This window comes from Protopterus annectens, chromosome 6.part0 (genome assembly GCF_019279795.1).
Source record: "Protopterus annectens isolate FY-2018-M chromosome 6.part0, PAN1.0, whole genome shotgun sequence".
Taxonomy (NCBI): domain Eukaryota; kingdom Metazoa; phylum Chordata; order Ceratodontiformes; family Protopteridae; genus Protopterus; species Protopterus annectens.
In genome coordinates this window covers 1,124,626,601-1,124,638,867 of record NC_056737.1, presented here as the reverse complement: position 1 = coordinate 1,124,638,867, position 12,267 = coordinate 1,124,626,601, and the positions used below count along the sequence as shown (strand labels likewise).

The 12,267-nt window shown below is 49.0% G+C and overlaps 1 protein-coding gene across 1 annotated transcript in view; it reads right to left on the bottom strand.

Annotated features, from left to right (window-relative positions):
- The window catches only part of LY75 (lymphocyte antigen 75), a 3,856,564-nt gene that overhangs the window by 2,284,796 nt on the left and 1,559,501 nt on the right, over positions 1-12,267 (bottom strand). The gene's annotated exons all lie outside the window — the stretch shown is intronic.

Below are 12,267 nucleotides of genomic sequence, written 5' to 3'. Positions count from 1 at the left end.
ACTCATCTCAAAGTAACAAAATCAGCATATAAAAAAAAAATCAACATAGAAAAAATATTAGGACTCCCCCAAGCTAAATTAAGGTTCTATGAAATGCCACCTTCTTTTAAGTTGACTTGTTGAAAGGATTAAAAAAAATTCAAAAGGCAGAAAAAGTCCTCTTTAGATTTTTTTTTTTTTTTGCAGGGGGCTTTCAAGCTCCCCTGCACACCCCAAACTTATAAAATACTGTATTCCCCATCTGTACAGAGTCCAATAAAGGCAGTCCCACCAGCGTAACGATAGATCACAATTTTCAATTTTGACTCTTCAGTCCAAAAGTACAAACACCAACTTTATTCACGAACACCAAGTTTATTAGTGAATGCAGTGATTCCATTAAGTGCTTTCATTTCCAAACGTACGGAAACTTCATCAGAATAACACTGTGTTTGTATTTTGTAAATTTTGTATTTTCATACATATATCTGTTTATATATATGTTTTTCTTACACGGCTTTATTGTGTTTTATATGAGCAACATAGGTCTAATGTTGTTATTAATTCATTACCTACAAACATGAATATTATTTAATATTATTCAATATAGTACATGCTAGTTGAACGTTATACAATACTACATATGTAAACTGTGTAACCAAAGTTTTCCTAAGCATGGGCCTTTAAATCTACGTATCTGGTTTTAATTAACTAATTAATTAATTAACTTTTAACATATATATGTGGGTTGTTCTTTGTGGCAGTGTTATTCTGATGAAGTTTCCGTACGTTTGGAAATGAAAGCGCTTAATGGAATCACTGCATTAACTAATAAACTTGGTGTTCCTGAATAAAGGTGGTGTTTGTACTTTTGGACTGAAGAGTCAAAATTGAAAATTGTGATCTATCGTTACGCTGGTGGGACTGCCTTTATTGGACTCTGTACAGACGGGGAATACAGTATTTTATTAGTTTTTCTTCTTTCTCCGTTTTGCCATCGTGTTTGTGGTTACTAGTGATTTTCTGATGGATGTACAGGACACCCGAGGAGCCTCACAGCAGAAAAATGAACAATCCCTAATAGGTGAACTAACTAGGCTTTTACAAGCCTTTTTGCAACCGGAAGCCAGCACTCAGTGCACAGAGGGCTCCATTCCGTCTTTAACCTATCTGAGAGCAGCATGCCAACGCTAGCACACATAAACGGAACGATGGAGAAAACATGGGAGCTGTATGTTCACCAAACGCTGAACAGAGGTCCGATGAACAAATTAGGATAGGATCCAACACCAATGACTATTTATTTGACAAATACGATAACATCAATATATCCGACTGGTTAAATAAGAGCTTTGGATCTGTAGAGCAACGCAATGACGGACAGAGATAGCAACCACAGGATACGTCATACTCGGACAAATGTAAGCTGTTAAGAAAACTTATGCTTAAACACAAAAATTTAAATTTGGAGAATTGGTTTTTGACAGAATGTGTAAAGAGAAAACATTTTCCCAAAGGACTTAGACTGAACAAATTCCCAAACGGTACTGTTTTGGGTTCAGTGTTTTACAATGAGGTTGTCGACATTCTGAACAATTGTGGTCTAGCATTAATTAAGGCTATGATCAATAATAAGAAGTTATGTTCTTACCATAACGTTCCATGTTAGTTGTCTTCTTCTCGCCTTCTTTCTTGCTGGATGGGTTTGGCCGATCCTCGGCTCCACTTCGCCTATACTATAGCTCGAGAGCTATTTTACGGCTTCGAGGCAGCCCTATAACCCACAATACCATGCGCTAACTCCCCAGATCTCGTTTGGAAGCTAAGACATAGTATAAATATAATATCATAATATCATAATCCTCATTTGCAAGTACGGGCTCCCTGCTAGTAACATTAAGGATACTGGGAAACCGTAACATGTTATATCTCCAGAAATGGAAGGACTCAGAGACCTGAAGTCTATCCAGGCTAGGGGCAGGAGGGAGGGATGCAAGAAAGAAGGCGAGAAGAAGACAACTAACATGGAACGTTATGGTAAGAACATAACTTCTTAATGTTAAGTTGTCATTCTCGCCTTCATTCTTGCTGGATGGGACAGCGTCCCTAGCATTTTAGTCCTGGGTGGCTCAATGGAACAGACTCCTGAGCATTGGAACCAAAGTCAGCTCTATTTCTGGAGGCTATATCAAGTTTGTAATGGGCAATAAAGGTATGTTTGGAAGCCCATGTAGCTGCTGCACGTATGGCATCTAGTGGTAACCTTGCTTGAAATGCCGTTGATGTTGATAGTGTTCTGGTTGAATGAGCCTTAGGCCTAGATGGAAGTTGCCTGTGTCTCAACTCGTAGACAAAGGTAATAATAGATGTCAACCATCTGGAAAGAGTAACCTTCGATACCGGAAGCCCTTTCTTTCCTGCAGCATAAGAGAGAAAGAGCTGGTCTGACTTTCTGAGTTGTTTTGTCCTGTCAAGATAATACCGTAATTGGCGATGAACATCTAATGAATGTAATTTCTGTTCAGCCCTGTTGGTATAGTCTGGGAAGAAGACAGGCAAGTCAATGGAGTGGTTTAGATTTGTTTCCGAGGACACTTTCGGTAGGAAGGAAGGGTTTGTTCTGAGAGTTACCCTGTCTTTGTGAAAGACCAAATAAGGGGGACGGACAGACAAAGCTTGAAGTTCCGATACCCTTCTGGCAGATGTTATGGCTACTAAAAATTAGAAGTTATGTACTCACCATAACGTTCCATCTGAGTAGGTGACTTCATTCGGATGCAACCTGTGGGTATCGGATCCGATCTCGGATCCGAGCCGGCAATTCAAAAGCTTAGGCTCCGAGCTCCTAGCTCCTCCCTCTTACCCATAACCCCTTGCCAAGCCCTGACTGACCTCAGATTGAGTTTGCCTCAAATACTGACCACAGTATACTAAAACAGCATAAATACTCGCTCTAAAAAGGTCAGGGGGATGGAGGATAGTTACATCGAATGAAGTCACCTACTCAGATGGAACGTTATGGTGAGTACATAACTTCTAAATCTGAAGTAGGCAGACTTCATTCGTCTGCAACCTGTGGGACAGAGTCCCTAGCTACCTGAATCTTGGGCGTCATGGAAGGATGTTCGAGCACCGCTGAGCCAAAGGATGCTCTTCCTCTAGAAACAACATCCACCTTGTAATGAGAAATAAAAGTATGGCGAGGCCCAAGTAGCTGCAGCGCAGATATCATCCAACGAAACACGGGACTTAAAGGCGGCTGGCGTAGAAACTGCCCTAGTAGAATGAGCCGTAACCCTCTGAGGAGCAGGTCTGCCTGAAGTGTCATATGCCTGCAATATGCAATTAGCAATCCATTTAGACAGAGTGACTTTAGACACTGCTTTACCCAGAGCAAATTTAGCAAAGGAGACGAACAGCTGATCTGATTTCCTGTGGCCAGCTGTCCTGTTAATATAAAAAGCGTAATTGTCTATGAACACCCCATGAATGCAATTTGTATCCCCCTTTGTTTGAATACTTGGGAAACAAGACAGGCAGATTGATTGACTGGTTAATATTGGATTCAGAGGAGACCTTCGAAGAAAAGATGGATTGGTCCTGAGGCACACCCTATCAGGGAAGAAAGAAAGGTAAGGCGGTTTGACACAAAGAGCCTGAAGCTCAGACACCCTTCTGGCTGAAGTGATAGCTACCAGAAAGACAGTCTTCCAGGAAAGGAATTTTAAATCAGCAGAAGCTGCAGGCTCGAAGGGAGGAGCAGTAAGGGCCTGCAGGACTAAAGACAAATCCCAAGGCGGTACAACCTCCTTGACTGGAGGCCTTAATAAAAACTCCCTTGAGAAAGGATTTGCATAATTTCGCTGTCATAAGGGGAGCTGTGTCCTGTCCAATGTGATAATGCGATATAGCCGCCAATTGTACTTTAATCGTGGAAGAACTGGCCCCTTGATGAAAGAGGACTGTTAGAAATTCTAGCACCGCAGAGATAGGTGCTGAAAAAGGATCCACCGTTCTCTGCCCTGCCCATATAGAGAACCTCTTCCATTTACTCCGATAAACCTGTCTGGTAGAAGGTTTATGAGCAGCCACCAAAATGGCTTTGACGGTGAAGAGATACCGGGAGTCCTAATTAAGGTTGGAATTGGAGCAGCCAAGCTGTCAACTTCAGGGTTCGCAGATTGGGAACTGGCATTCCCAGAGGGTGAGAGATGAGATCCGAAATTGGATCCAGAATCCATGGTGGATTGATTTTGTGAGACCATACGAAGGGAAACCAAGGTTGTCGAGGCCAGAATGGGGCAATGAGAATCATTCTGCTCCCCAAACTGTTGGCTTTCTGCAGAAACCTCTGCATCAGAGGAAGTGGAGGGAAGGCATAAAGGAGACCGGGAGGCCAAGCATGCACCAGAGCATCCCTCGGGAACTCCCTGGTGGGGAAGCACAGCGAAGAAATTATGCATTTGGCGTTTGAGGGAGAAGCAAAAAGATGCAACAGGGTTGCCCCAAGCGGCAAAAATCTTCTTCGCTACTTGAAGATTGAGGACCACTCGTGTGGAGAAAGGATGGTGCGACTGAGCTTGTCCGCAAGGATGTTGGACTTTCGGAATGTGCGTTGCTATCAGAAAGCGTTTGGTGGAAATTGCCCATTCCCAGACTCTCATGGCCTCTCGACAAAGGGGTAAGACCTGGTTCCTCCCTGGTTGTTGATATACCAGACTACGGGCATATTGTCTGTCTGAATCGCAATAGTCCCTGTAGCAAGAGCGTGGTGAAGTGCTTGCAACGCTAGGAGCACCGCCCTCATTTCAGGACATTTATATGCAATGGCGTCTCTGTGGGATTCCACGTGCCTTGGACAATCTTTCCGCAGAATGCCCCCACCCGAGGCAAGAAGCGTCCGTGGTCACTGTGGCTCGGGAAATGCAGCGCAAAGGGTCTTCCTGCTAGGGGCTCCGGAGAAAGAAGCCACCACAGAAGGGAGTCCCTGCACGCTCTGCTGACCGCAATCGGGCGTTTAGAGCGAACAAAGAGGAGACCACTGAACTTGAAGGGTCCATTGAAGAACCGCATGCGTGGCGGGCATGAATTAGAAGCGGTATAGCTGCCGCCATAGAACCTAGGGCCCTCAGGACCCGAAGCTGCAGTTGGTGAAGGTTGAAGGATTGCTGTCACATGACACCTCAGGCTGACGATACGGTCTGGGCTGAGGAAGGCTCGCGTTGATCTGGTGTCTAGTCTTCCTCCTATGAAATCTATAATTTGAGTTGGATTCAGGAAAGATTTCTCCCAGTTGATCGTTATGCCCAGCCTTGGTGCTAGTTGAAGGAAGTAATCCTGGCTGAGCACAGAAGATGCCTTGATGATGCAGTCAGGAGCCAGTCGTCCAGGTGCGGAAAGACCTGTAATCCCTGGAGCCTCAGGTGGGCCGCTACCACCGCTAACACCTTGGTAAACACCCTGGGGGCTGAGGTGAGACCAAAGGGAGGACCCTGAACTGATAATGACTGGCTCCCAGCCGGGCGAAGAAACCTCCTGGATCGTCTGTCCATCCGAATGTGGTAGTACGCATCCTTGAGGTCTATGGAACACATCCAGTCGTTCTCCCTCAAAGGGGAGTATAGATTGCAGGGTGACCATCCGGAACTTTGCTTGGTTACTGACAGGTTCAACAGGAAAGGTCTAAAATTGGTCTTAAGTCCCCGTCTTCTTTGGCACCAAAAGAACCTGGAGTAAAACCCTAATCCGGCTTGATCTGGGGACACGCTGGATGGCTCTTTTCCTAGCAGCTGCTCGATTTCGAGCTGCCGCCTCCCTGTCGGGTGGAACATCTGGGAGGCTGCGAGATTTGGGATCTTGATTAGGGGTATTGAATATCCTCTGGATATGAGTCGAAGCACCCAACTGTCTGTTGTTATGGACTCCCAAGAAGTCAGGTGCATCGAAACGCCCCGACTGCCTCCAGAGACGGACAGCCGGGCAACCCTTCAGGGCTGCTGCGTGGGTCTCTCAGAGAAGGTTCTCTGGACCCAAAATTGCCAGGAGCCCCCTGCCTCTGGCACGGCGACCTCCCGTCCTCCTCTGCCACGGAAGGACTGGTTATCCGGAGCAGGTTGGGACTGCTGCGACTTCGGAACCACATCTTCTTCTGTCCCTTTTGGTTCTTAGAGAAGGACCTCTGGGGAGCTGAGAAGCGGACTCTGGCAGACAGCGTCTTCCGTCCTTTCGCTCTGGACTAGTGTCTCGCGAACAGTCTTGCCAAACAAGGCAGAACCATCGAAAGGGGCATTCGCGAAGGTCGCCTTAAAGGGCTCAGCAAAATCACAATGGAGGAGCCAGGCCTGTCGCCTCATGACAAGGCCTGCTCCGCTGGCTCTAGCGGCTCCCTCAGTAGCATGAGACAGCAGCCGCATAGATGTATTGGATACAGATCTGAGAGTGGCCATTCGGGTGGAATAAACCTGCTTATCCTCACTCGAGATGGACTCCGGGGGAGATGCAGCGTACTCTTCAATCAGATCTCGCTGCATCCTAATGACATGTGCCATGTAGTTCAGCGCTCTCAAGGAGAAGGTCGCTGAACTAAACACTCGCTTCCCAATTCGATCCATCGAACGGGACTCCTTGCCGGAGGATGGGCGGAGGGACTCTCCTGGGCCAATTCCCTCTTCGTGGCTGCAGCCATCATCATGGCATCTACTGGGGGACCCTTACTCCAGTGGGTGCGGTCTGATGGAGGAGAAAGAATGCGGTCCGGACGTTTTGGGATAGGCTCAATGGTGTCCGGATCCTTCCACGCCCTGATAGATATAAGATCTACCAGGGGGCCAGCAGGAGGACACCCAAGAGGTAGAAGGGCCGCCTCGAATGCCTCCAAGAACACAGACTCGTCCGAAGAAGCCTTGGGGCAGACCACCCCTGATCCTTAACATCTCCATGATGTCTCCAAATGAGGCGTCCTCAGGGGTGACCTAGGGAGCCTTCCCTTCATCCAAGTCCGTGTCTTCAGTGACGGACTCAGGGGAGTCCATGTGCCTCCTCTTGCACTTGCGCTTCGAGGTACTTCATCGGGGGCTGTCCGAGGAGTACTCTTCAGCAGATGGATGTTCCAAGGGAACCACTTGGGACATCGAGGCGGGCTGTCCCTGGGACCCGGCTGGTGGGGGCCTGGCCCAACTGCAATGGAGTGCGGGATGGAGCGTGGCAGGGACCGGGGTCCGGATGTCCTCGACAGTGCCCTTTCCATAACGTTGAAAGCCGAGGGGGAGCCAGCTTCTCTAAGCCCGAGATCCGACCCCCACCGGATCCGGCGTGCGGATCGGAGTCGGGCGAAACCGTCGGATCCGAGACCACTGTGCTCCGACCTGGACGGGCCGAAGACACCAGCTCCCTCGGATCCGAGGCTCGGCCCTCGGCTCCGAGAGGTCGGGTCAGTACCCGAAGCACTCAAGGGATGGGGCGGATCCGAGGTGCGCCGACCATCGGATCCGACCCACCCCGGATCCAAATCTGCACGGCACAGCTCCGAACCCGTGGTATGGGTGGGAGAAGGAGCTCTGAGGCGAAAAAAGGTCGAAGCCTCCCGGTTGGGGGCTAGGAGCACTCCCATTTGCATTTGGGCCTGGATGAATTTCCTCATCATCCGGTCCATATCAGCTTCTCATCGAAAAGGTCGATCTAGAGGAGGCCACGGCGGACCTAGAGAACCGTCTCGGTGACCTCCTGGAAGGGCTAGCCTCCTCCTCCTCGGGTCCAGGAGAGAACCGAGGGGGGTGGAGCCGAGGAGGAGGAAAGCTAGAAGGCACGGGGGAAGCCCGCTTAGATGGTGGAGCCGAGCTGGAAGCTTGGCTCTCCTCTTGTGGTGCTTCTCCTGTGCCTCTCCTTCTGTCTCTCCCTAGTAGAATCCTTCCCCTCCGGCATTTTTAAGGGAGGTTGAGTCCCAGCCGGACGGGGAGAACTCACAGCAACAAGTTGCTGACTGGAGGGCAGAGGCCGAAGCAGTATCTGGGGTAAAAGACCCGCCAGCACTAACCGACCTCCGTTCCCTTAAAGCCGGGTTGAACCCTGCACAAATGGTACAACCAGAAGACAGGTGTTCAACCCCAAGCATGCTTACGGGCAGTGTGGCCATCTGCTGGGGACAGCTTATGGCCACACTCGTACATTTCGAAAAGACAGCCTTAGGGGCTTCAGACATTACACCTAAGGCCTAAACACACACACACACAAACAAACTACGAAAAACCCGAGAAAAATTAACTAAAGAGGGAGGGAAAGCCTTAACCACACACAACACTAACTATATTTGTAACAAAAAAAGAGAATTTGAACAATTTTCCTGTCAGAAAACTACTTATCTCAAAACCACGCCAGGAGCTCAAGAAGTCCGTTGCTTCTTGAAAAGCGGCAAACGAAATCTGAGGTCAGTCAGGGCTTGGCAAGGGGTTATGGGTAAGAGGGAGGAGCTAGGAGCTCGGAGCCTAAGCTTTTGAATTGCCGGCTCGGATCCGAGATCGGATCCGATACCCACAGGTTGCAGACGAATGAAGTCTGCCTACTTCAGATCAGAGTTTTCCAAGAAAGAAGCTTGAGGGAGCAAGAAGCTGCAGGTTCAAAAGGAGGCAGAATCAATGAGGTTAGAACTAAATTCAAATCCCATTGTGGAGGTGGATCTTTAACTGGAGGTCTAAGCAAAAAGATGCCCTTGAGGAAGGCTTTACAAAGTTTGTGGGACATAATATTTGCTTCTGAGAGCCCAACATGAAAATTAGCAATGGCCGCTAATTGCACCCTGATAGTGGCTGACGATGACCCTGAATGAAAAAGCTCCGCCAGAAAATCTAGAACCTTATGAATGGGTGCATGGAAAGGATCTAGGGACTTAGTTTGTGCCTAATACGAAAAACGCTTCCATTTACTCGCATACGTCTTCCTAGTATTGGACTTATGGGAAGCCAGAATTATATCACGAACAGGAGGAGAAATAAGGGGAAGCCTGGCTAAGGCTGGAAGTGGAGCAACCAAGCTGTGAGGTTGAGGGAATGAAGAGACTGATGCAGCTTGCCTGTGAGATGGGTCAGCAGATCCGGAAGGGGTTCCAGATGCCTAGGCTGATCCAGTAGGTAACTGTGCAGAAACGGAAACCATACTTGTCAAGGCCAAAACGGGGCAATGAGGATCATTTTGGATCTCAATGTGGTTGCTTTCTGAATTAATTGCGGGATCAATGGCAAGGGAGGAAAGGCATATAGAAGACCCCGGGGCCAATCGTGAACAAGAGCGTCTCTGGGGGGATGGCCTGGTAGAGGAAAGAGTGTGAAGAAGTCGAGGCACTTGCTGTTTTGAGGAGTTGCGAAAAGATCGCAGCAAGGCTGGCCCCACTTCTGAAATATTCTGTCTGCTACCGCTTGATTTAGAAACCACTCGTGAGGCATGAGGATAGTTCTGCTCAACTTGGCCGCTATGACGTTGGACTTCTCGGGGATGTGCGTTGCTATCAGAAACCGTTGAGAGGAAATCGCCCATTGCCAAAGTCTGAGTGCTTCTCGACATAGGGGGTAGGATTTTGTTCCGCCCTGCTTGTTTATGTACCATACTACAGACATATTGTCCGTTTGAATTGCTATAGTCCCTGTGGGAAGAGAGCTCTGAAGGGCTTGCAACGTCAAAAGCACCGCCCTCATCTCCAGGACATTTATGTGCAGGTGGCGTTCTGATTGTTGCCATGTGCCCTGGACAGTCCTGCCCTGATAATGCCCCCCCACCCGATCAGGGAGGTATCCGTTGTCACAGTGGCAACTGGGGGGGGGAGAACAAAGGGTCTGCCCTGAAAAAGCTGAGGGGAAACCATCCACCAGGAGAGATGATTCTTGCAAGAAGGGGTTATCAAAATATTGTGAGTCATTGGTAGCTGTTGAAAGGACCACTGAGAAAACAGCATCCACTGAAGAAGCCTCATGTGGAAGCGGGCTAATGGGAGTAGAAGACTCGCCGCTGCCATGAGGCCTAACACTTTCAATACTAGCTTGACTTGAACTCTGTTGGGCTGAAAGAGGGACTGAACATTCCGCCTTATGTCTGACACTCTCTGAGGTGGTAATGTTGCAGACATTTCTGTGGTGTTTAATACGGCGCCTATAAAGTTTATACATTGACAAGGCGACAAGGAGGACTTTGCAAAATTTATAGAAATACCTAGGCTGTTGCAAAGTTGAATAGTGTAATCCCTGGCCATTAGAAGATGCTGCTTGGTGGTAGCGGAAATGAGCCAGTCGTCTAGATATGGAAACACCTGGAATCCTTTTTGTCTTAGGTGAGCCATGACCACTGCCAAGCATTTGATGAACACCCGGGGGGCTGTGGTAAGACCAAAGGGCAGGGTTCTGAACTGATAATGACTGGCTCCCAGCCGGAAACGGAGAAACCTCCTGGAGCGCCTGTGTATCTTTATATGATAGTACGTGTCCTGGAGGTCTAAGGAGCACATCCAGTTGTCTCTGCCCAAAAAGGGTAGAATGGACTGCAGTGTTACCATCCGAAATTTTGTCTTTTGTACAGAGTTGTTCAATCTGCTGAGGTCCAAAATGGGTCTCCAGTCTCCAGTCTTTTGGTACCAAAAGAATCTGGAGTAGATTCGGATCCTAGCTGATCTGCTGGGACTGCCTGGATGACTCTTTTTGTTAACAGCTTTTTTATTTCTAGCTGAGCCTGACCCCTTTGTGCGGGTGGTACGTCTGGTAGGGGTCTTGGCGGTTGTACAGGAGGGGAAGTGAAGGGAATTTTGTAACCCTCGGATATGATCTTCTGTACCCATGTGTCTTGGGAGAGGGATTGCCAGGTTTCCGGGTACAGAGATAATCTTCCCCCGACTGCCTCTGAAGGCGGGCAGTCGGGCAGCTTCTCAGGGATGCTGAAAGGGCTGGTCAGGGAAAGATTCCCTGGAACCCTGGTTCTGTGGACCCCCTCTGCTCCTGGGGCGGCATCTGTTATTATTCCCCACTCTGCCTCTAGGGGGAAATTCACCACGTGCGACTCCCTGTGGTTTGCGGAACCACATCTTTCCACCCCTCTGTCCCTTAGGATAAGGTCTAGAAGGTGTGGAAAAATGGACTCCCACGGCAGAGAGAGTCTTACCATCTTGCTCGCATCTGGTGAGGGTATTCTTCACCTGAGGTCCAAACAATTCTGAACCATCAAAGGGGGTGTTGGTGAAGGACGCCTTGAAGGGATCAGCAAAGTTACAGAGTCGCATCCAAGCGTGACGTCTCAACGCAACACCTGTTGCCAGCGGCCCTACTCGCTCCATCGGCTGCGTAAGAGATAAGCCACATGGAGGAGTTAACAATGGAGTTCAGGGTGGCCAGCTGGGAGTTTATCTTGTCCTGATACCCCGCAGCAGAAGGATCCTGTACCGTTTCACCCAGCTCTTTGAGCAGGTCTCTCTGAAGGCGGGTGAAATGACATAAATAGTTCAGCGAGCGCATAGTAAAGGTCGCTGAAGCAAATGTCCGCTTGCTGTACCTGTCCATGGTCCTGGACTCTTTGTTAGGAGGATGAACAGGTACAGAAAGATTAGCCAATTCCTTCTTAGTGGCTGCTGCCACCACCATAGCATCAACTGACATGCCTTTGGTGAGAAAGGACTTGTCCTCTGGTGCAGAAATAAATTTAGAAGGCCTCCTAGTGGTAGGTTCCATTGAATCAGGAGCTGCCCATGCCTTTCTAGCCACTACCTCCATTAGTGGGTCGAAAGGGGGAGACACCCAGGAAGTGGAATGGGAGAGATCCAAAAGCGTCAAGGTAAACCGACTCATCCTCGGAAGGTTTGAGAGTGGACCAATTTCCCCTCTGTTTTAGGATCTCTAGGATGTCTGAAAAAGAGACATCCTCAGAGGGGGATCTGGGGGAACCCTCCGACTCATCCAAGTCGGTGTCTGACGTGACAGACTCGGGGGAGTCTATGTGCTTCCTCTTGCACTTTCTTTTCTTAGGGGGTTCCCCTGAAACTTCAGGGGAGCCCTCGGAAGAGGAGGAGACACCCAAGGTGGGTACCCTACGCTTCGGATCTCTGCTGTCAGATATAGGAGGGTGGCCAGAGACCGCAACAGGCACTGTAGAAGGAGGAGCTGCAGAACTTAACCTTGGAGTGGACACTGGGTCCAGCACGCTCCTCATCACCTCGAAGGCTCCCCCATCAGATGCCAAAGGCAGTCCCGGCTCCGAAGAGACTGGAACCGCCCCCGGCACCGACAGAGAAGGCTCCGAGTATGATGTCGGGGCCGAACTAAC